The 25,736-nt window shown below is 43.5% G+C and overlaps 1 protein-coding gene across 1 annotated transcript in view; it reads right to left on the bottom strand.

The window, feature by feature from the left end:
• PHEX (phosphate regulating endopeptidase homolog X-linked) overlaps positions 1 to 948 on the bottom strand; it is a 206,911-nt gene extending 205,963 nt beyond the window's left edge. Inside the window, exon 1 of the mRNA XM_029239873.1 lies at positions 863 to 948. The gene's annotated coding sequence lies outside the window, so the exon portion shown is untranslated. The remainder of the gene's footprint in view (positions 1 to 862) is intronic.
• Between the last annotated feature and the right edge of the window lie 24,788 nt (positions 949 to 25,736).

Below are 25,736 nucleotides of genomic sequence, written 5' to 3'. Positions count from 1 at the left end.
TCTCAGGCGTTCCGACTGTACATGTTTTACTATGTTACTGAACAGATGTTTTAGCTATTTAAATGTATAGTCACTTGGGGAGGAAAAAACGATTGTCTTTATCAAAACTGGATTCTTGTCAAACTCCCCCAAACTATGATAAGTTAGGTGGCAAGGATTCTTCCGACCCACTTCAAGATCTCAAAGAATCACATACTTCTTTGGCAATAATCATTCTGCTTGCCTGAACTGTCTTCATCAAAGATACTCTTTCAGTGTGCGAGTCCCTTTTTAAAGCCTTCTAAGAGTTCCTGGGATATCCTGGAGCATTTTATTTTAGGAAGTTTGTGTATGACAGCATGTGCCAAAAATCAGAGTCATAGCCCAGTGCAGTGCAAAGTAGTAATTAAGACAACATACAGAGGCTGATGGTTTGGACTGGAACTTTTTTTAAGGAAGAAGGAAAAGCACTTCCTTTCCGTGGTGCTAAGAATTGTACAAAAGGCGAGTAAGTGTTCGAATTAAGCTTATCAGCCAGCACAGAAGATATGGCAAAAGGGTTTTTCCCTGCATGTTTTAATGAAAAGTGCACCCGTGTATTGTGTCCTCCAGCCCCACCATTGGTTAGTACGTTTTTGTGTTTTCATCAAGCCCCGGTCTCAGCAGATTCCCCAGGATGAATTTCAGAGGTGATCCGTCTCACTGGAAAGACTGGTTAATGACTTGGTCTTTGATTTCTTGGATTATATTGATACTAACAATTTAAATTATAAAAATCTGCTTTCTTCACGGGGCATCTGATATCTCAGTGTTATTAAAATGATATCGATTTTATGATCCAGCGATATAGACATCATTCATTCACAGCACAATTACCACCTACCTGTTTTTGTTTTGCTGGAGGTCACCGGACAGTGGGAGTGGAGCTGGAGAATTCAGCTACATCTAGAAACCAGGAGAGCGCTTTTCTCATGCAAAACTTCTGCCTTTGGCCGTGGGAGGCACCACACCGGGGCTCAGCAGACACCAAGGAGTCCACTGTAACCAGGGTCCACGTTCACAGCCCTGTAACACACCCTACCTTACTTTCCGCTCATTTCATGTTGCCCCCAAACCAGAAAGAATAAGCCTTTGTCCAAATTATGACATCATGGTATGTTGTAGACATTTTGTGCTCATTAGCTGTGTATGTTGTTATTGTTGTTCCGATAACACATCCTAGCAGGCCTTTGGCTTCTAGGGTGGGATCCTCCCAAGAGTTTTTGGACTTGACTCCATACTACTTCTTAGACTGCGAGCTCCATGAGGTCAGGAATCACATCCATCAAGTTCAGTGCTGCAGGCCATCATCCACAGTTCATGGTCCACAACAGCGAAGGGAGAAATAGGAGCAATGAAAATTACACAAGTTAGCCTCAGCCACTTACGCTTAAAAAGCAATTTCAGGAACCTCAGATGCTAGGGTCTGGGGGTCTTTCAGCCTCCTAATTCCTTCTAAATGCTCAGATGATAATGATACTTCACACAGGTAGAGCACTTTCATATCCCATTTTAACCTCATGGTAAACCTATATACTTGCTAGCAAAGGTATTTTTATCTCTGTTTTGCTCCTAAGAAAACTGAGGCCCAAGGACCGGCCTCAGGTGACACAGGAAAAGCAGGAAATGGAAAGATAGCGAGGGGGATCACTGCCATACGCTGTGCACAGGGGAGAGGACATCCACATAAGCATGACAGCAGGACCCACTTCTTCCCTCTTTCCTTCTTCAAATCTCCTCACACCTTTCCAGGTCCAGACTAACATGCAGTGGTGATCGTGGGTTGCTGGCTGGAAACCTTGGACTGGCAGTTTCCCCAGAGACGAGGGCAGTTGGGACTTACCCTGAAGCACACCTATCCATCACTTAACCTTGTGAATTTATTTTTGAACACTCAACTGCTAAGTGAAAAGCCTTTAAACCAAAAAATACTTCCATTAGTTGTAACAGGAAAATTAGGATGCATTCCATCCCAGACAAAGATATGCAAGTGCAGATAGAAAAATGTATTAATTGAACAATGAAAATAAATCTATTTCAAAATGTCAAAAATACAGTATGTTCACCTAATGTAATGAAGGTTTGTTTTAACTCACCAAAGGACTGAGGAAGACTTGAGAGTGGGTGGGGATTGGTAGAAGAAAGGGTGCAGGTGAATCATTCACCATTAAGTGCATTCCTCATTCTGTGCCATTTTCTGCATTAATTTTTCAACCTTTTCAGAGATGACGATTATCTTGTGCTCAAGCTGCACTTAAAAATAAAGTTGCAACACAGAAAAAACCCTTTAGAGCAAAATAAAGAAGTTCAAAGCACAGAGAATTAGAGTGCTCACAAGAGACAAAAGCAGGGATCTGCAAACTAGGGCACGTGGCCCACTGTCTGTTTTTGAAAATAAAGTTTTATTGGAACAAAGTCATGCCCATTTGTTAATGTATCATCTATGATTGCTTCCATGCTACAAAGTCAAAGTTGAGTAGTTTTATGACACAGATAGTATGTGAAGCTTAGAATATTTACTCTCTGGCCCTTTCCAGAAAAGTTTACCAATCCCTGGACTATGAGCAGCAGGAAATGCTGCCTCTTCAGACCACCCACACGGCACACATACACAAAGCAAAATGGTCATCCACACTTGACCTGCTTCTCAAAATCGTTCCATTTGATATTCTCTAAATACAAGCTATTGCGTCAAGGAAATTGGTCGATATGTCTTTGCCTGAAACTGTGCTACTGAAACTACAGCATATTACTTAGTGTGTTTTGAAGTGAAAAGTCATTGTTCTGGTACAAAAAGAGGTGGGCATTGTCAAAAAACTTTTATAATTTCTCAATAGCGGTAAAAATGAGTTAAATTTAAAGTCACTATGCAGGTAAGTCTGTTAATAGTCTGGTCTGCATCCACCCGTTTCAATTAAGAAGCCCCAGGGCTACCAGGAGCCTTAACTGAAATCAATGAATGAATCAACGGAAGTTTCTTGAGCGTTTCTCAGGCGCATGGTCCTGTGCAAGGCCTGTGAGGGAAGATGAAGAAGCCATGCCAGAGATTCCAGACTGGGAAACTGGGCTTGGGCAGGAAAACATCCAAAAGCCTTGGCAACTTAGTTACAGAACACTAAAGGTCACTAAATGCCCAAAGAAATAGAAATCTCTGGGTGGTAGACTTGTTGGGAAGACTTCCAGAAGGAGGACCAGCAAGAATGGACAGCTTGAGGAATAAAAGGAACACTTCCAGATAGGCCAAACCCCACCCCAAAAGGGGACTTGCCTGGGCATTTACGTCTCTTCCTGCAGGACTCACAGGTGAGATTATTTATCCACAGACAAGTGATTCCTGCAATCTCAGGCCAACTCCAGTGGCCGGGAGGACAACTGAAAACGAGTCTATGCTAAACATGAGTGCATCTGGTCATTACTTGGATGTTTGGGGTCTTCTGTTTCTGTCAGTAAAATCCCATGTGGGCCACAATTTCAGTGAGAAGGAAGGAAATGATTCAAATCCTGAAAAAATGTACTCATCCATCCCCTGGAAGGAGGAGGGAGGGAAGGAAGGGAAAAGAGGGAGAGAGAAGCTACAAGCTGAAAACTCAAAGCTGGGAGCTGTGGCAGGGCTGTGTTATTCGTTGGCAGGTCCATCAGATTAGGGAAGGTTCAAGTCCCAGGCCTTGCACTAAAGGGACTCGTTACTTACATTACATCTGATTTTTTTTCATCTGATCTTTTTAAACATCTTTCTTAGCTATAGGTGTTCTGTGTCCTTTTGCAGATGAGGAAACTCAAGTTTGGAGCTAGTAAGTGATTTGCCCAAGGTCACATAGCAGGTATTTGTCTTAAGGCCTGAGGGGTTTCAAATTCCAACCTCTTTTCTCTGTGCCTTGTTTCTTGATAAATTTGTTTATCTATCTCAGGTAATTAGCAGAGGTAGGTATAGCATATCAAAAAGACACTTGAGCTGAGGAAAAGCAATGATAAACTATGCTTCCTCTAATTCTCTTGTTAAAAAGATTCATTATCACATTTTATTTCCTTAACAGGAACAGCAGCCATAACTTAACATGGGGGAAAAAATTTTTTTTGAGCTGGGGAACAAAAATAGCAATACATAAAATATCGCCCGATTTCCTGCTGCTAGTAACTGAACATTAGGAAAGATATATAAACTTGAAAGGTATCTATCCATGAGTTGTACTTGTTTACTTCTGAGCCTAAAGGGGACTTTTATTCCCTGATTTTCTCACCTCCTGGACCATACAGCTACTATTTCTTCAGTATGCCCTCCTTTTATGCATATTATCATCAGTCCTTATGGCAGTTCTATGATATAGGAATCTTTTCATGGGTTTTAAAGATAAGGACACTGGGGCTTCCCTGGTAGCGCAGTGGTTGAGAGTCCGCCTGCCGATGCAGGGGACACGGGTTCGTGTCCCGGTCCAGGAGGATCCCACATGCCGCGGAGCGGCTGGGCCTGTGAGCCGTGGCCGCTAAGCCTGCGCGTCCGGAGCCTGTGCTCCGGGAGAGGCCACAACAGTGAGAGGCCCGCGTACCGCAAAAACAAAAGATAAGGACACTGAAGCTGGCAGAGGATAAGTAATATTGCCAGGGTCACCTGATGGGTAAATGACAGAGCCCAGCTGGAACTCAAATCTATCTGGCTCCTGTTTTGAGAGGTACCCGGGATTTTTTCTAAACACGTATGATAAGATGACGGACATGAAGACAGGCTTCAAAAGAAGAGTGTTATTCACAGTTTTCAAGAGGAAGTGGCATGCCATGTCACAGACGGCTGCAAGAGGAAGCACCAGGGTTGGTCAGATGGCAGAAGGGGTGAGGGGAAAGTCTGAGCAAAAGCCTTTATTGTGGTTTTCAAGGGAAGAAATGGGCGAGGCAGGGTAAGCAACTGAGCAGGTTTAGAATTGGGAGTAATTTCAGCAGGCTCTGGTCTGTAGGACTGGGCTCTAGTTGTCCAGTACCCGGCCCTGGGGTGATTAGGGCAGGGGGACAGTGTCCTGGATACTGCACAAGCCTGATGAAAGGAGGCAGGTGGGGGCATGAACTTGGGATTGGTTGGTTTGCATTTCAGAGGCATGGTAGAAGGCAAGTCATTCACTATGTTTAGGAATTAGCTAACCCTTGGAGGGGCAGTCCCTCCCTGGGTCTGAAAGGAGTCACGATGTCAAAAAATCATAAAATATAGAAAATAAAAAAATGATTAACGGCTACAAAACCCATGAGATTTTTCCCAAAGCACTCTACTGCATAACACTTCTATTAAAATGTAATAACTATTCATCCAACTAGTGCTTACATACTACATCCTCAAATTGATCAGACCCACTCTGACCCCTCAGTTAGACTACTAACCTATGGAAGTTTGAACGTCTTTGATTAATTACAGCCAACTGCTCAAGCACGGCTTACTCAGATGTTTTTGAAGGCAAGAGGCATATAGAGAAGCGATTCTCAAATGTGAATGCTCAGGCACCAGAATCTTCTAGAGGGCTGGTTAAAATGCAGACTGCTGGGCTCTGTCCCTAGGGTGTCTGGTCCAGTAGGTCTAGGATGGTTGGAAATCGGCATTTCTAACAAGTTTCCAGGAGATGCTAATACCATTGGTCGGAGGACCACGTTTTGAGAACCACTGGCTTAGAGAAACCACTGAATCTCTTTACAATGTATCAATAGTAAGGTAAACTCAAGAACTAACAAAACTAAACATTAAACTTAGGTATTGAAACCAAGGATAACATTCAAAATATTTAACAACCAGGATGGCATGGCGCTGACCAGGCTGTCATGACTCTGTTAACAATTGTGAGGTGCAGCGTGCCGGAGGGTGATCCTGGTTCAACAAAAGACCACAAGAGGAAGTACACAGCACACCTCGAGGGGCCGCACTGGGGTGTGCGCCTCTCTTAGGGTCCTCGGGTAGAGTTCTTTGGGGTTCCTAAGGCCAGATTGATCAATTCAAACCAAAAAGAGCAGGGTTGTGGTGAGCTCCACAGGGGTCTTATCTAAGAAGCACACAAGGGGGCCGGCCCTGGGAGGCAGGGAGACTGTTAATCACAAGGGCTGCTGGGGAAGTCATATCAGGAACTTCCCTTTGCTTGTGTCTCTGCAGGCTGTTATCTAGGGCATGCACTTGTATGAGGGGCGAGTGTCAGTTTAAGGCTCCCACGGGCCGCTAGGCTCTAAGAGTGAATGCTTCAGAAAGCAAGGCAGGGGACTTCCCTGGTGGTGCAGTGGTTAAGAATCCACCTGCCAATGCAGGGGACACGGGTTCGAGCCCTGGTCCGGGAAGATCCCACATGCCACGGAGGAACTAAGCCCGTGCACCACAACTACTGAGCATGCGCTCTAGAGCCCGTGAGCCACAACTACTGAGCCCATGTGCCACAACTACTGAAGCCTGCGCGCCTAGAGCCTGTGCTCTGCAACAAGAGAAGCCACCGCAATGAGAAGCCCACGCAACGCAATGAAGAGTAGCCCCCGCTCGCCGCAACCAGAGAAAGCCATTGCACAGCAACGAAGACCAACGCAGCCAAAAATAAATAAATAAAAATAAAATAAATTTATTAAAAAAAAATCACCCAAGAAAAAAAGTGGACCAAAGACTTGAACAGACACTTCAAAAGGAGCTTATCCAAGGGACCCATAAACATATGAAAAGGGGCTCAACTTCATTAGTCATTAAGGAAATGCAAATGAAAACCACGACAATGTCCCTCTTTTCTGGTCTCTTCTCTTCACCACAGACCCTCGCGGTTCTCCTATCCTAGTTGGTTGTGTTCCCATTGGTAGTAAGAACAGCCAGGTGAGAACATACACCTGTCTGCTTCCTCTCATCTCTGAGCTGCTTGAGGGCTGGGATCATGGTCTGGACAGCTTTTCACCTCTGGCACCAGAGGGAGAAGGCATTTAACATTGTAGGTTGAATGCAACTGAAATCCCAATGATATGTATAACTGATTCACTTTGTTATACAGCAGAAACTAACACACCATTGTAAAGCAATTATACTCCAATAAAGATGTAAAACAAAAAACCAATGTGAAGCAATTATACTCCAATAAAGATGTTAAAAAAAAATCCCAATGAAATGGCAGAAGCTTGAGATTCAGAATGTGATTCTGCAGCCAGATGAAGAGAAAGGACTAGAGAGGAGAAAGAACAGAGTCTTTCTCTGAAGTTACTAGACGTGATCAAGGACAAAGAGGGAAATCATTTCTTCCAAGACAGTGGCTGACGCATCTTGTTCACATCTCCTCTGCCATAACTCACCGTCAGATTCCTTAATGTCAAGTGCTCTCTGGGTGCAGCGAGCCTGGTTTTTATCAAATGAAGACATATCCCTGTTCTCTAGAACTTTCTGCCAATAGAATTCTCAGTGGAAAGGAAAAAAAAAAAGATGGGTGCACATTAAATAGGGTATCTTCTACAAATGGAGGAAGGGAACTAAGGTAAGATTTTGACATTTCAACTGATTATTGTCAGTTCTGTAATGCATTTGAAAGTTTTTTACTCTAAAAAGAGCTCGTTTGACACAATATAATATTTGCCATTATTCTTCCAAACATAATGAGTACTTACTATCTGTATTTTTTATACAGCTCCTCAAGCTCATTTCTACATTGTGAGACAAGAGTACCAATGCAGGTCCATCCAGAGCATTTAAAGCTGGAAATCAGGCTACAAACTGTTAAATCAAGTACATTCTGTCCTCCTAACTTGTAAATATACCTCTTACCCACCTGGAAAGCCACGATCCAATTCAAAATTCACAGACTCCGTGAAGTTCCTTGCAAAAACATGTTGGCACCCCCTTTTCTCTGCTCACACCCCCCCCCACGACCACCACCAGCAGCAGCCCCCCGGGCGCAGGCAGAATCTTCCATCATCCATCAGGCTGTGGGATGATAAACTGAGGAGACCCCCACGGGCCCTGGAAATGGGCACTAAGCAGTTTGGACAGGACATTTCATGTCTCAGGGATACAAACTGTGTTCTAGAAGGGGGCAGAGGCACAGCCCCTTGGCACTTCGGACCCATCCCTGGTGGTGAGGGGCACAGCTGGAGGAGAGCCAGAGTGAAGCCCTCTTGAAACCAGCACCCAGGACAGGTCCCCTCTTGACCAGTTCTCAGGGCAAAAGTGTAGTCCTTATCACACAGCTTACAATTTAAACCCTTTCACATCCAACCTACCCAAATAGATTTAAACTACAAGAATTTTTTTTAAAGAAGAGAAATATAGACCTCAGGTATTGGGGATGATCTACCAACTGCAACTGAGGGCCTTGACAGTGAAAGCCAAAAGGAAAAGACCCCAGTTAGGCGTTCTTAAATAATTTATGCAAGTTTATTTGTTTAAGGAGACAATGTTTTCCAACGTGTCGAATTCCAGGAACATTTTATTGTGTCAGTATTGTATAAAATTCATCAGGTGATACATGAATTTCAAAAATGTAATACATTATACCAACAGGAAAGATAATGTCTTCCTAAGGAGGTGATAAATACGACATTACACAATAGACTGCCTCGTGGATATTATTAGCCATGAATTCCATTTGGAATTTACTGCTCATCTCAAAGGCTTAGCATTATTTAACTATAATAACTCCCAGTCATAACCACTCAGACGATCGATTCTGTTTAATCACTGATGTTACTGTAATGGTGAAAAGGCTGCATTATTTTTGTTTGAAGCTAGCACACCAAGTCCCGCGGTATGGTATAATTAAGAAGAACTGTTTACTTTTTCTTAAATTCAACACCCCTCACCCCCACCTCAAAAGCTAGACATTAAAGTACTAAACATAATGATCTCGGTAAACCAAATTGCTATGTTCCTGGCAGTCCTTCCCTCCTGTTTCCCTTAAACATTTCTATCTGAAATGATGATGAATTAAAAAGAAAAAAAAAAGAAACCTGGGAAATATACAGCTATCCCTTCACTGTATCATGCACCTAACCATCAGAGTTTCCGTTCCAGTGCTGAAAAGCACTCCCTCCCTCCTTCCTCTGTCCCGTTCTGGCCACTTTAGATTGTTACTTGCGTTGTTTCAAATGTCCACGGGGCACACAATGCAGGATCATGAAACACCAGCCCGTTATTTTATGTCTGTGAGTCAGTCTCCCCAAGTAGATTGGGGAACATTTTTGAGGGCCTTCAATCATCTCGGTTTGCTCGGTACCCCACCAGGGCCTGACCCATGGAAGTACCCATGTTACTGAATAAACAAATGATCACCTTGTTGCCCTCATGAACTACACAGTATTGAGTGTTATTCTGGCATAGAGAATATCACAATCAGTTCCCCACAGAAGTGAATTAACCCAGTGCATTACCACTATAGAGTTTAGAATCTAAAAATTAGAAAGTCTAGATATAAGATGATCCTGGATGATTTTATTCAAATCCCACCAGGTAAGGAACGACATACAGAGAACTCCCAGAACTTAGTGGTAGAGACAAGACTGACAAGGCATGCCCCTGTGAAATCTTTTTAAGATGCACTTTGTTTTAGTTACATTTTATAATCATCAGGAGACTAGCTTTGGCTATGCTTTGAGAAACTGTACAACACTGCATTTAATTCCAAGGTTATTTTTCAGAGGCAAAATTGAAAAGACACCAGATCCTGGAAATGCTTAGGAGGGAATCATTCTGAATGGCATTGCTATAAGTGGTCAACACAATATGGCAGCTGATGCCTTTCATCTCCTCTTTTAAATGTGTTTCAACACTGTGAGCGGCCTCCGATCACTTTTGGGAATAGACGGGTTATAAAGTATGAATAAAGACAGATAAGGACTTCCCCGGTGGTGCAGTGGTTAAGAATCCGCCTGCCATTGCAGGGGACATGGGTTAGAGCCCTGGTCCAGGAAGATCCCACATGCCGCGGAGCAACTAAGCCCGTGCACCACAACTACTGAGCCTGTGCTCTAGAGCCCGTGAGCCACAACTACTGAAGCCTGTGTGCTTAGAGGCTGTGCTCCACAACAAGAGAAGCCACCGCAGTGAGAAGCCCGCGCACTACAATGAAGAGTAGCCCCCGCTCGCCGCAACTTGAGAAAGCCCGAGTGCAGGAACGAAGACCAAAGGCAGCCATAAATAAATAAAATTAAAAAAAAAAAAAGACAGATAACCACGTGGATTTTGTTGCTTAGCTAAGCACAATTTCGTGATCATCACCAACCAAGTCATGTTTCTTTTTTAAGGTGGTGCATGGGGCCTGGCTTAACACGTTTACTAGCATTTGAATTGTTCCCAAGATACAGCTTCTTTTTGGTAGATTTCATATGCTGAAGTGTTCTGTCCACCAACTTAATAATCTCAGGCATAACTATGACATTTGATCAAATGTTTTATTCAGAGCATCTTCGGTAATCTGTTATAATGCAATTATTTAGCCTATAACCGATCCCACGTAACTTAGCTGTTCATTTAAATGTTTAATGTTTAAAAATAAATTGTATAGTGGGCCATGATAAAAAAGTTTCATCTAGACTGTGCTCAACATATTTTTCTTTTCTGTAATATTCTAGAAAGAAATACAATCCATTGGCATTCTGTGGCCATCTGCATATCTTTCAAAAGTACATTTCTGGCATAGCCCCACCAACTATCACTTTCTCAGAAGTGTTGGACACAGAAACAGGACCATGAATAAATGAGTAACTTAATGTAGGACAACAAACGCACTTCAAATCACTGGGGAATGAATGGACAATTTAATCAAGGGTATTGGGATAAGTAGTGATCACAATGGAAAAAAATACCCTCACAATTCATAGCACACCAAAACCACAAAACAAAAACAAAAAACCTTCCTCACATGCTACCAAAAAATGGGGTGGGGAATGCCAGCTAAATGAAAGACCTAATTATGAAAAGCAAAAGTTTAAAATACTGGGGAAAAAAAGAAATATATATATATATATATATATATATATATATGATAAAATCAGACTAGGTAGGGAAAGGTTTCTTAAAAAAACACAATAAACAGAAACCATAAAGGAAACAGACTGACAAATTTTGACCACATTCAAATAAAAACTCATGTGCATCAGAAAATACCATTAAGAAACGAAAAGACCAAGCATAGCCAAAGCTAGTCTCCTGATGATTATAAAATGTAATTAAAACAAAGGGCATCTTAAAAAGATTTGACAAGGGAAGATTGGGAGTAGATACTTGTAACAATATAAGCAACACAGGATTATCATCCTGAAGATGTAAACACAATAGATCAATAAGAAAGTGAAAACCCAATAGCCAATGGGCAGAAGATAGGCATTTTTCCAAAGAAGAATATTGGCTGGCCAATTAACTTATAAAAATGTGCCCAACCTCACTCAAAATCAGGTGATGAAAATTTAAACCACAATAAGTTACCATTTCACACCTCCAGACTGGCAAAAACTTAAAGTCTAACAATGCCAAGTGTTGGCAATGGAGCAACTTCAATTCTCATGCCCTGATCATAAGTGTGTAAATTGTTACCCCAGTTTGGAAAGCAATTTGGCAACATCTAATAAAGTTGAAGCCTGGAGAAGCAAACGTGGGAACGTTCCATCACCTGATTTCTTTTAAAAGCAGCAGTAGCTTAACATAGCAGGCAGTTTGGTTGCATTGGTATAAACTCTGATTTTGAATTTACAAATGAAATTTTCAAAAATTTCATTTTTGAAAGCTGATACTTGCTGGTAAATAATAAAAACTAACATTTGAGCACTTAGTCTGTGCCAGGCACCACTCTAAGCATGGATTCTTTCATTTGATCCTCATAATGATCCAGAAGAAGGTTGCTATAGATTGAGTATTTACGTGTCCCCCAAGTTCGTATGTCGGAATCCTAACCCCCAATGAGATGGTATTAGGAGGCGAGGCCCTTGGGAGGTGACTAGGTCACGAGGGTAAAGCCCTCATGAATAGGATTAGTGCCCTTATAAAAGAGACTCCAGACAACTCCCTTGCCCCATCTGCCATGTGAGGGCACAGAACAAAGACAGCCATCAATAAGGAAGAGGGTCTTCATGACATGCCAAATCTGCTAGCACAACATCTTGGATTTCCCACATTCTAGAAGTGTGAGAAATAAATTTCTGTTATTTATAAGCCACCCAGTCTATGGTATTATTATAGCAGCACAAACGGAATAAGACAAAGGGGCCATTATTATCCCTATTTTACAGATGCACAGAGGGCCAAGGCCCCAGAGCCAGGATATGGGAGAGCCAGGATATGAATCCAGTGGTCTGGGCCCACTTTCACATCCTGCATCCCATGAGTAAATAGTATTGTCAGGAGTCGACATGGCTTGTCCTGAATGTGATGAGTAAATTGTAACATCACTAAGTATGTGTAAAGCACTACTGACTTTACGTCTGGAAAATTAGGATGATTTCTCAAGTCAGTCTTGATACTACTACAAAAGCAAGGAGTGGAGAGAAGGAAGAATGCTTGTAACTCTTGACTTCCATGTCCAAGAAGCAAATACAATTCAGTCTTCTGTTTCAGGCTTCCGGATTACCAGGAGAATATGTTCTCCAAATGGCACCCTTCCTAAGTTTCCAGAACAACGTTCCTTCCAGGAAGGCACAGACTTTGACATCTCATACCAGTGTAGGATGTCTGTGAAATTCACAGTATTATTTTATTTATGAGGTACCTGTTAGTGCTTTTGGTTATTTGCTTCAAAGGCTTTAGTATCTCTTTGCTAATAGGGGGTCTTCTCTTGACTGCTTCACTCAAAGTGCCATACAGGGCTATAAGATTCAGTCTCCACACATTTGTCAGGGTCAAGGTGGATAATCTGTGCTATCTCTCAATAAGACATTTTCTTCTTTCCTTAAACACCATGAATTCTGAACAGGAGACATAAAGCACTCCTTGGGTTTTACATTAAATTCCGAAGTCAAATGTGGTAGATTAAATTATTGTTCTCAATTCCTCACTCTCCTGTCATCTATATCCTGGCCACAGCTTCTTGGTTGACAGAGCATACTTCCTTGCCTCTCAGTCTTGGGCTTGGCCATGCAATGTGCTTTGACCAATGGGACAGTGACAGACACGGCACAGAGAGAGGCTGAAAATATGCCTGCATCATGGTGCTTGCCCTCCTGCACTCCCATCTTTCACCAGAAGAACATGTCCCAGGTAGCCACTGGTCCAAGGAGGAGAGACATGTGGAGCAGACCTCAACCCAACTTAACAGCTTAGAGCAGAGCCCAACAGAGCCCAGCCTGGATCAGCTGAACCCCAGCCAACCACAGATGGGTGAGAGAGAAATCAACACTTGCTGCTATAAGCTGTTGAAATCTCAAGTTTGCTTGTTATGCAGTATTACTGCAATAATAGCTGACTAGTACATAAACCCTCCTCCTTCCACCATCTATTTTGAAGACCATCTGTATTACTTTCCCGGGGGCTAATGTAACAAAGTACCACGAACTGGGTGACATAAACAACAGAAATGTATTGCCTCACAGTTCTAGAGGCCAGAAGTCAGAAATCAAGGTGTCGCATTGGTGCAGCCACTACGGAAAATGGTATGGAGGTTCCTCAAAAAACTAAAAATAGAGCTGCCATATGATCCAGCATTCCCACTCCTGGGCATATACCCAGACAAAACTATAATTCGAAAAGACACATGCACCCCTATGTTCATAGCAGCACTATTTATAATAGCTAAGACATGGAATCAACCTAAATGTCCATCGACAGATGAACAGATAAAAGGATGTGGAATATATACATACGGAATACTACTCATCCATAAAAAATGCCATTTGCAGCAACGTAGATGGACCTAGACATTATCATACTAAGTGAAGTAAGTCAGAAAGAGAAAAATACCATATGATATCACTTATATGTGGAATCTAAAATATGACACAAATCAACATATCTACAAAACAGAAACAGACTCACAGACATAAAGATCAGATTTGTGGTTGCCAAGGGGGAGGAGGATGGAGGAGGGAAGGAACGGGAATTTTGGGTTAGCAAATGCAAACTGTTATATATAGGATGGATAAACAACAAGGTCCTACTATATAGCAAAGACGATCTTTGGTACCCTATGGTAAACCATAATGGAAAGAATATTAAAAAAAAGAATATATTTATGTATAACTGAGTCACTGCTGTACAGCAGAAATTAGCACAACATTGTAAATCAACTATACTTCAATGAAATTTACAAAAATAGAAATCAAGGTGTCGGAAATAACAAATGTTGGTGAGGATGTGGAGAAAAGGGAACCCTTGTACAGTGTTGGTGGGAATGTAAATTTGTGCAGCCACTGTGGAAAACAGTATACAGGTTCCTCAAAAAACTGAAAATAGAATTACCATATGACCCAGCAATTCCACTCCTGGGTATATATCCGAAAAAAATAAAAACACTAATTCAAAAAGATACATGTACCCCAATATTCATAGCAGCATTATTTACAATTGCCAAGATATGGAAGCAACCTGTGTCCATAAACAGATAAATCAAAAAGAAGATGTGGTGTATATATGTACACAATGGAATATTACTGAGCCATAAGAAAGAAGGAAATTTTGCCATTTGCAGCAACATGGATGGACTTGGGAGGGCTTTATGTTAAGTGAAATAAGTCAGAGAGACAAATACTGTATGATATCACTTATATCTGGAATCTAAAAAATAAAACAAACTAGTGGATATAATAAAAAAGAAACAAACAACAAATGAATGTATATAACAAGACAGAAACTGAGTCATAGATATGGAGAACAAACTAGTGGTTACCAGTGGGCAGAGGGAAGAGGGAGGGGCAAGATAGGGGGAGGGGAGTAAGAGGTACAAACTGTTAGGTATAAAATAAGATATAAGGATATATTGTACAACATGGTGAATATAGCCAATATATTATAATAACTATAAATGGAGTACAACCTTTAAAAATTATGAATCACTATATTGTACACCTGTAACATATAAGATTGTACAGCAACCATACTTCAATAAAAAAAAGAAGAAAGAAAAGAAATCAAGGTGTTGGCAGCCCTCAGAAGGAATCGGTTCCATGCTTTTCTCCTTAGGCATTCCTTGGCTTGTAGAATGGTATTCTGCCTGTGTTTTCACATCATACGTGTTTCCTGGTCCAAATTTCCCCTTTTTATAAGGATACCAGTCATTGGATAAGGGCCCACCCTAATGATCTCATCTTAACTCGATCATCTTCAAAGACCCTATTTATTTCCAAATAAGGTCACATTCACAGGTACTGGAGGTTAGGACTTCAACATCTTTTGGGGGGACACAACTCTGCCCATAACACCATCCCAGATAACTTTCTGGTGGGGGAGAAATAAGACTGGAAGGGCCTGATGGCCTTTTGGTTAATGGAAAATCTAAGAGTTTATCTTTTTATAGAGCTGTAGAAGAGAAAAAGAGTACAGCTGACCCTTGAACAATACCTTTCAACTGCACGGGCCCACTTGTATTTAGAGTTTTTCAGTGGTAAATACTACAATACTACACCGGAGTTGGTTGAATCTGAGGATGCAGAACTGCAGATACCGAGGGCTGACTGTAAGTCATACTTGGATTTTCAACTGTGTGCGGGGTCAGCGCCCCTAGCCCCCGCTTTATCAAGGGTCAAGTGTATTAGGTTTTGCCGTCTTCTTGTAAATGGTTGGTGCTTTATAAAGCACTTGCAGTAAATCACCTCCATCCGTACTCATCCCTTACCTGAAACACGTGTGCTTTCCTTATAGCCTTCACCTTAGTCTACACTTCCTCCTTCATGCTTCTATTTCCAGCAGCCCTCACAGCGCCCTGTTGCTTTTGGGCTGGTGTTTTCTGCTCATTTTTCTTTGCTGCTTAAGAGGGTGCCCACATGTTCTTTCCTCTACACATTGCCCTGAATATATCCCAAACATTGTGTTCTAGGACTCCCTCCACGGAGGCTGCGGCAAAAGTGGCCAAGAAGTGCTCCTGAAAGCTGTTCTAGTACAACGTCAGGACTGAATCGCGTAACCTCCAATCCTTCCCCTTATTCTTCGTTGTATTTTGAATAAACTTGGAAAAGACCCAAGAACGAATTAAAATTTGTTCTGGTTTTACCCTCCACAGAAATAAACAAATTTACCTAAACCCATGAAATCAAAGCATAATCCAGGCTTCAGTAACTTGTATGTTTAGCTGAATAAAAAGTATAATCCCTCATCCTTGTGTTTAGAAACTTCTAGCTGTCAGGGCAATGTCTGCACACTGAACAGGGTCTCCACATCCTTTCAAACTGCAGGGAGAACTTGAAAATCTGCACTGATCATTGCTTCAAAGTCTCCACTAATTGGCCTCCATCCACCACCAGTTTTGTAATTTTTCAAATGCTGAGGGTGTAGATGCCCTTTGGTGAGTACTGGGAGGTTAAACTTGAGCCCCAGATTAATGGTTTATCCAATTGCCTTTTTAACACTGTCCATGAGAACATTCCTAACCCTTGGAAGTCAAACAGGAACTCATTTTAGCAATTACCGTGGCAACATCTATTGCTTTGGAGGCCACCTGTAACTGCTGGTATTTAAAATATTTTGTTTCAGCAGTGGTAACAATGCTGGTATTTAAAATATTTTGATTCAGCAGTGATTCATGCAACAGCTTTCTGAGTTTTTCTGCAAGGCCACCTACCTGATTTTCCACTTACCGGTGCACCAGGTCAGTACCACTCAGCTGATGACTGTGAGAAATGCAGGCTCCCAGGCCCTGCCCCAGACCTCCAGAACCAGACTGTGTTTTAAGGAGATCTCGGGTATCCATTTGCAGTCAAGTTTGTGAAGTACTGCCCTCATTTTTCTATTCCTGTTTCTAAATAGCAGGGCAACTACAGTTCCAGCTGAAACTTTTTAAGTCCTCAATCAGTTTTCTCGTAAAACTAATTGAATAGTTTTTGTTTTTGTTTTTTGGCCATGCAGCTTGCGGGATCTTAGTTCCCTGACCAGGGATCAAACCCGTGCCCCCTGTAATGGAAGCACGGAGTCCTAACCACAGGACCTCCAGGGATTTCCCTGAATAGCTTTCTTAAAAAAAAAATAAATTTATTTATTTTTGGCTGCGTTGGGTCTTTGTTGCTGCGCACGGGCTTTCTCTAGTTGCGTTGAGCGGGGGCCACTCTTCGCTGCGGTGCGCGGGCTTCTCAACACGGTGGCTTCTCTTGTTGTGGAGCATGGGCTCTAGGTACGTGGGCTTCAGCAGTTGTGGCACTCAGGCTCAGTAGTTGTGGCTCACGGGCTCTAGAGCGCAGGCTCTGTAGTTGTGATGCACGGGTTTAGCTGCTCCACGGCACGTGGGATCTTCCCGGACCAGGGCTCAAACCCATGTCCCCTGCGTTGGCAGGCGGATTCTTAACCACTGGGCCACCAGGGAAGTCCCTGAATAGCTTTTTAATGTGACCCTATTTTCAAATTTAAAATTTTAAAAAACGGGCTTTTTGCCTTAAGTAAAAAGAAGAGTTCAGTCCTACTCTCGCTCTCCATTCTTCTCTTCTGCCACATACGTAGGGAAAGAAAAAAAAAATCAAAGCCCTCACGCCCTGCAGTTTATTAGCAGAAGCTCAGGAAGAAACATCTAACGGCAAAGAAACAGTGGGGTATTTGAAGCAAGATCTTTGCCGGGGGCCTTCTGTCTCTAAGCCAAGTGGGAGCCCCAAGAACCCGAGTGCGGACCCAGAGCCCAGTGGTGCGCCCTCCTCTGAGTCTTGCTGGTATCTGCATTTAGCTCCACCGCAGCAGACATCCCGGGCAGAGAACTGCTCCCCTCGGTCTTCGTGATCTCCTGCGGGAGCCCTCACAGGTACATATTCTTCTTTGTGTAGCAGTCAGAAAGGCTGAAAAGACATAATTTAGCCACTAGAACTTCTGCTGCCTCACGAACATCACATTTTACCGTCTCCTGTGCTAGATCTTAAAAGCAGCACATGCTTATTTGGGTGCTAGACAGGCCCCTTAAGCCTGGTTCCTCTTAGGTTTCTGATTCTGCGTCCAAAAATTTGCTGTCACATCCCTCAGGCAGACAGGAGACCAACTGTGTCAACAGAATTCCTTCTTTTTTTTCTTAATGTTTAACGTTTTACTTGGAAATAATTTCAAACTTAGAGGAAAGTTACAATTAGAACTCATCGAGTTAATACAGATACAATACTTTATCAAAACTACCATTCGTATACCAATTTGTCAATTGATGCAATTTTACAGGATTTTTCCTCCAATACGGGATCCAGTGTCGGGTCAAATAATGCATTTATTTGCCTTGTCTCTTTAGCCTCCTTTAATCTGGAAACCTTTTCTCTTTTTTTTTTTTTTTTTTGCGGTACGCGGGCCTCTCAGTTTTGGCCTCTCCCGTTGCAGAGGACAGGCTCCGGACGCGCAGGCTCAGCGGCCATGGCTCACGGGCCCAGCCGCTCCACGGCACGTGGGATCTTCCCGGACTGGGGCACGAACCTGTGTCCCCTGCATCGGCAGGCGGACTCTCAACCACTGTGCCACCAGGGAAGCCCCCTTTTCTCTTTTTTGACAGTGATACTTTTAAAGAATACAGGCCTTTTGAAAATAGAACATTTCTCATTTGGGATCTAACGTTTCCTAGAGATTAGACTCAGGTACCTGTTGCCAGACCAGAGACCGATGCTTGTGCTGATGAAGCCTCCTTGTGGACTCTCCTTGGGTTGGTTCGTTACCCTCTTTTCCCTAATTTGACTAACCTGTGTTGTGTGCTAATTGTGTACAATAAACCAAGTGATTCGTGAATTGAAAAAAAAAAGATCAGCTTCAGGTAATGCATTCTTAGCCTAATGCTGCATAGGTGATGACAGACCCTTCTCACAACACTGGAAGCATAGGATGTCCACCTGCCCCTTGTTGATTTTGATCACCCAGCCAAAGTGTTCGGTTTCTCCACGAGAAAGTTATTTTCTCTAGCAATGCGTGGTAAGCTGAATAATCACCCCCTGTGGATGTCAACATCCTAAACCAAGAAACTTATATGTTACCTTATATCGCAAAAGGGACTTTGCAGCTGTAGTTGAGCTTCAACTGGGGAAGAGTATCGTGGATCATGCGGATGGGCCCAATGTAATCCCAGTAGGGCCTTACGACAGGGATGAAGCAGGAGTCGGAAAGAGGAGGTAATGTGACAACGGAAGCAGAGATTTGAAGGTGCTGTGCTGCTGACTTTGAGACTGAAGGACCCAGAAGCCAGAGAACGCAGGTGGCCTCTAGAAACTAGAAAAGGCAGGAAACAGATTCTCCCCTAGAGCCTCCAGAGGGAACCAGCCCTGCCAGTGCCCGGATCTGAGCCCTGTAAGACTCATTTCAGACTTCTGACCTGAAACATTTGTGTTATTTCAAGGAACTAAGTTCTCAGTAGTTTGTTCAAGTGGTGATAGGAAACTGATACACAACGCATAAGCAATCTGTGGGAGACACCTTAAAGCCACATAAATATGCTCCTTGTCAAAATTTTCCCGCAGATTTGACATCAGGGGATGATTCTTGCCTAATTCAGTCTTCATTATGATTACACAATGCTGTTTCAGCTCCAGCACTCCCTCCCCCTTCACTAGCTGACACCCAGCTTTCTATAGTGTCTCATCTGTATTTGTGTCCTCCACTTACTTGTATATTTTCCATATACCCTCATGACTTCCAGTTTTCTTCTGATGGTTTATAATTTATCATTCTGCTTAATTATTATAAGGCACAAACACTTCTGGATTTATCCAGTGGGAGCCAAGGGTCAGGCTCAAACTAAGCGCAAGTGGCCAGGATCAGGGTCTCGTGGCCTTGCTGCCTGGTTTCCACCGAAACCCGAGCAACAGTCCACTGTAGGCTGACCCAGACCAAAGTGGAGGCCTGGAGTAAGAATTTCATCCAATGGGTAGGGAGCCACCAAGGGCAGAGACATTCAAGGGTGATAAACGGTGGAGCTCAAACAAACAGGAAAGGAAGACTCACAGCAATGGCTGACACCCAAACGGCCACAGATCCTACACGCCGTTCCGGTTTTCTGGTCTGAGTGCTTGCTCTACACCTTTCTGAGTTTCTACTCCTCTTCAGTCTTTGGGGGCACCAAGAAGGAACCCAAAATACACAAGCCCTGGTGAAAGGACCCTTCACCAACACAGCGCTTTCACCCGCACTGAGACTGCACCTTTATCATCACGGGCTGCTTTTCTTCTTGAACATGCCCAACCCTGTGTCAACTTCTTCACACCAGCCTTTTCTTGTACATTCCACTTGGAAAAAGCAATTCTAAGAGTTCCCTTTTACTCTGCACCTTAACTTCATGCACAAAACATTAGACAAGCTGAGCAAGAGATAGCCGGTGACGGCATTGGAGTTTATATTCTAGCCGTCTGTCAACTGCCCCCACCATGCTTCAGTTAAATGCCTCCAGCCCTTACCTGGCAGAGTCAGAAACCACACTCAGGCGTGTTCTTTCCCACCAGGACTCACCTCCTGTTCAGACATTAAACATTTAAATGTATGCAGACAATAGATAAGGGATGAAGACTGTTGAATAAGACTGAGGAGAAAAAACGGAATCACTGAGCATGAAGGGACCACGCAATGAATGCAAAGGATATGTTGACAGAAGCTCCCCCTTAGCCCTGGGAGGAAGAACAGAGGGGTAATTTCATGCATCAAATTTAACTCAGACAACTGAAAGCAGGCAAAGGCAGAGTTGTCTAGAAAGTAGAGGACACGGAATGTCGTCCAAGGAGCATTTCCATCTCTCTGAAACGAACTTAGAGCTGTCAGAATCACTTACTGAGAACCTAAGTCACCAACATAATCATCAACTGATATGTAAGACTATTTTAGCCCTAAAACAAGAAAAAAGGATTGCCTAATAGGCAGAACCAGGAATGATCTCTAACAAGTCAACTCCAGTGTCAAAGCCCGTATTTACAGAGAACTGCCCCTTGCCCATCTTTAAAATCTTGGGCTTCCATCTCTAGGCCCCATGGGGTGGGGAAACCCCCCCAGTCCTCTCTCTGGATATTGGAGGGCTATCAAAACAGATCTGGCTTGTTAAGCTTACTTTACCCGGGAGAACCCCTGACTCATTTATTCTGTTACGTTCCCTGCAAAGTTGCCCAAAGAGGGACCCATTCATCTGAAAAGAATCACTCATTGAAATGACCACCATTTGACTGGTCATTGCCCCGAGATGTGGTCTGAGTTAATGAACCGTCACTGGGACCCCTAGATACAGGAGATAAGCATACCTGTCCAGTCACATTTATCACCTGATTTCCGAGGGAAATCACATCCAAGAGTATTCAAATAGCCTTCCAAAAGCACTGGGCTGTTTCTTCCCATGTTCTTCTTCTCATTTTTGAAATAATGAGTAAAGCAGAAATCAGTGGAATGACTGCACTAGGTAATTGAGATTTTAAATGGTTCTGGCCGAGGAGAACTGATCTGCCGGTATTGATTTGACGTTGTGACAGCAGGGTGAAGGGACCCAGCTACCCTTCCCCACCACCTAAATACAATGAAACAGTGGAAGCAAAAACTGTGGGTCAGGGGTTCTTAACCTGGCATCTATGGACGGAATTCTTTGTGGCTCTGAACTTGGATGGGAAAACCTTTCTATCTTTATTTTCACTAACGTCTAACTGAAATCTAGCATGTCCTTTAAGCACGAGCATAGGTCACAATCCATGTTAGCATGGACAGTACCTATGACTTTGTCAACAACAGAAGTCAGATGCGTTCTTAGCACCTTTCAGTTGCTGCAGATTTTCTACTTATGCTCATTATGCTTCAAAATTACAATATTTGACCCACAACTAGATCCAGCTATGTAACAAGTTATTAAAGCACAAATATTAAATCAGACGTCTTTGAAAAACATTGTAACCTGTCTCCTTGTAATCATATCTACTTTATGTATTAGAAAACATGCTTCTGAGGAGGGGCTCACAGGTTTCACCAGGTACCCAGAGTTCACGGTACCAAAAAGGTTGAGAAAGAACCCCTGGTGTGAGCTTTCCGACAGCAAATTCAGAAGGCTGGAACCTAAATTCAGACTGCTACTAGCCACAGGACCCTTGGGCATATTTCAAATTTTGACTGTTGGCCTACTCAGTGATAATCATAATTCACAAAGCTATTTTTTTTTGTCGTTTTTGCGGTACGCGGGCCTCTCACTGCTGTGGCCTCTCCCGCTGCAGAGCACAGGCTCCGGACGCGCAGGCTCAGCGGCCATGGCTCACGGACCCAGCCGCTCCGTGGCACGTGGGATCTTCCCGGACCAGGGCACGAACCCGTGTCCCCTGCATTGGCAGGCAGACTCTCAACCACTGCGCCACCAGGGAAGCCCCCACAAAGGTATTTTAAAAGCAAGCGAGGGCTTCCCTGGTGGCGCAGTGGTTGAGAATCTGCCTGCCGATGCAGGGGACACGGGTTTGAGCCCTGGTCTGGAAAGATCCCACATGCCACAGGGCAACTGGGCCCATGAGCCACACTACTGAGCCTGCACATCTGGAGCCTGTGCTCCGCAACAGGAGAGGCCGCGACGGTGAGAGGCCCGCGCACCGCAATGAAGAGTGGCCCCGGCTTGCCGCAACCAGAGAAAGCCCTCGCGCAGAAACGAAGACCCAACGCAGCCAAATAAATAAATAAATAAATAAAGCAAGAGAATGTAAAGGAAAGTTGTGTATTAACCCAAAGCACAGCACCGTAAAAGATTATGTGGTACAAAGACACTCAGCAACAGGGTGATACAGAAGGTTGTTAAGTGTTATTTCAAGGCCACGTAGCAGTTCAAATCAAATAATGCTGCCAAGCTGGCCTCGAGAATAGTGCTACTCACAGTGCTGTTCCAAGACTGGGTAAGGAGCGTGCCCTGCGGTGGAGACCAACATAATGCTTCGTTCACTGACGAAGTCTTGCTGGGAACAAAACACTTCAGCTGAAGCAAACAAAACAATGTGCTTAGAACACAAAGAGCTGGTTGAAGCACCACACTTTGAATAATACTGCTCTAGAGTCTTGGGTACAGGCCAACGATACATCACACACACACAAAACCTTCACTCTCACCCTCACCCACACACACCCACACCCACCCACACCCACACCCTTCACCCTCCACCCTATCCCAGAAGTCATGGGAACAGAATAAAACTGATCAATCTACTGAGACAAATGTAAACTCTTACGTCAGCAGTAGTTAAGCAAGAAGGTGTCTAGTCAATTGCACAGGAAGGAGCGGCACATTTTCCCTTTGCTTAGTAGCAACACTGTCAACCCAGCCTTCCTCCAGCCCAGGTGGATCACCATTAATCAAATCTTGAAAATATCCAATCACATTTTCAGGAGAGGGCAGCATTACTTTTTTAATAAACAAGTTCTTGACATCTGTTGATGTGTTGACTAGAATTTAAACTACAGCCACATTTGTCTTGTCTTTAATTCAAAAGCAACTATGTATTACAGTATATTCTACTTTAGAATATAAAGGAGACTACAACAGTAAATAACACTACACCCATTTTAAAGTAATGTAACAGTGCTTGGATCTTACAACATTTCCTTAAAATGCAGCAAAAGTAGAGGTTGTTTTTAGCTATCGAGTTCAGTTTGCACGCTTTTCTTTTAACAGTTACAAAGATGTTCAAAGAAACCAGGCATCCTTTCTCTACTAGAAACGAATGATTGTGCTCGGAGTTCACCATTATCACCCAGAATAAAAAATTTCTTTCCATTCCCTTCTTCCTCCCATACCACATCCCTTAGTCTCTCCTGAATGTGTCTTCTGTGGCCTGGCCCAACCCGATCCACCTCATTGCTAACTCTCAGCTCTTGGCAGGACCCACCTGTGTGTCATGAAATTCATCAGCAGATGTAGCCTCAGCCTCAAGCTAGTCTTCAAGTACAAAGTGATGCCACATATTAACAATACCATAGTTAGACAGCAGATACACTTGCTTTCTTTTCTAAAATGGAAAAAAAAAGAAAACCCTGGGACTTCCCTCGTGGTGCAGTGGTAAAGAATCCGCCTTCCAATGCAGGCGACACATGTTCGATCCCTGGTCCGGGAAGATTCCACATGCCTCGGAGCAACTAAGCCCGTGCGCCACAACTACTGAGCCTGTCCTCTAGAGACCGCGAGCCACGACTACTGAAGCCTGTGCGCCTAGAGCCCGTGCTCTACGACAGAAGCCACCGCAATGAGAAGCCCGTGCACCGCAACGAAGAGTAGCCCCCGCTCGCCGCAACTCGAGAAAGCCCATGCGCAGCAACAAAGACCCAACGTAGCCATAAATAAAAATTAATTTAAAAAAGAAAACCCTCTAATTCTATTTACCCCAAACTGTGTTCTAAAAATAGTAGTATCATCATTTTTAATCTTACACAGTACACAGAGACTTTGAAAGCATAGAGCCGGAGGGCGGGGCTTGAGTAGGATTCTTAGTGTCTATCTACCAATGCTGTTTTTAACCTCTATCACAAGAAAAATATTTGCTGAAAGCCAATCTAGTTCCCACGTGAGTCTAACTCCTTTATTATTTTTCCCCCATGCCAATCAAACAAAAAAGAAAAAGTGGACATATATTCATTTTTAAACAATATCTGTTTCATACCATGAACCTATCTCAGGAGGAAGAATGTTCTCGGTTGACACTTATTCTGTCTCAAAACACACACTGGATGTTTCATTTTTAATGCTTTGCCTACTGCAAATTCATTGCAAATGAACTCCACTGATAAAGCATAAAACCTTTTAAAAAAACAACGGGGGGGGCTTCCCTGGTGGCACAGTGGTTGAGAGTCCACCTGCCGATGCAGGGGACACGGGTTCGTGCCCCGGTCCGGGAAGATCCCACATGCCACGGAGCGGCTGGGCCCGTGAACCATGGCCACTGGGCCTGCGCGTCCGGAGCCTGTGCTCTGCAACGGGAGAGGCCACAACAGTGAGAGGCTCGCGTACCGCAAAAAAAAAAAAAGAAAACAGGGGGACTTCCCTGGTGGTGCAGTGGTTAAGAATCCGCCTGCCAATGCATGCGACACGGGTTCGATCCCTGGTCCAGGAAGATCCCACATGCCGCGGAGTAACTAAGGCCTTGCACCACAACTTCTGAGCCTGTGCTCTAGAGCCCGTGAGCCACAACTTCTGAGCCTGTGCTCTAGAGCCCGCGAGCCACAACTACTGAAGCCCATGTGCCCTAGAGCCCACACACCGCACTACTGAAGCCCACGTGCTCTAGGGCCCGCGTGCCACAACTACTGAGCCCGTGTGCCCCAACTACTGAAGCCCGCACGCCTAGAGGCCGTGCTCTGCAACAACAGAAGCCACTGCAATGAGAAGCCCGTGTGCCGCAACGAAGAGTACCCCCGCTTGCCGCAACTAGAGAAAGCCCGTAGGCAGCAACAGAGAGCCAACACAGCCAAAAATAAATTTTAAAAATAAAAAAATTAAAAAATAAAAGTTTGAAAAAAAAAAGCAAAACAGGATAACCCAGTGATGTCCAACAGTCCAGGTCAATATAACCTCACCTTTGATGTGGATTGTGACCCACAAGTACACTACCAAGCTGTTACACGTACTTCCTTAGGTGAGTTTAAGCTGCTCTTGCGGCTGTGGGCCTCTCCACAACTGTCATCTATCTATGCATCAAAAAACTCAGAAAACTTCACAGCAGCATTCCAAAATGGTCTTTATTTT

Source organism: Monodon monoceros, unplaced genomic scaffold (genome assembly GCF_005190385.1).
Source record: "Monodon monoceros isolate NGI ecotype Baffin Bay Population unplaced genomic scaffold, NGI_Narwhal_1 Super_Scaffold_22, whole genome shotgun sequence".
Classification (NCBI taxonomy): Eukaryota; Metazoa; Chordata; class Mammalia; order Artiodactyla; family Monodontidae; genus Monodon; species Monodon monoceros.
The sequence above is the reverse complement of the archived record's forward strand: the minus strand, read 5'-3'. Positions and strand labels throughout refer to the sequence as shown.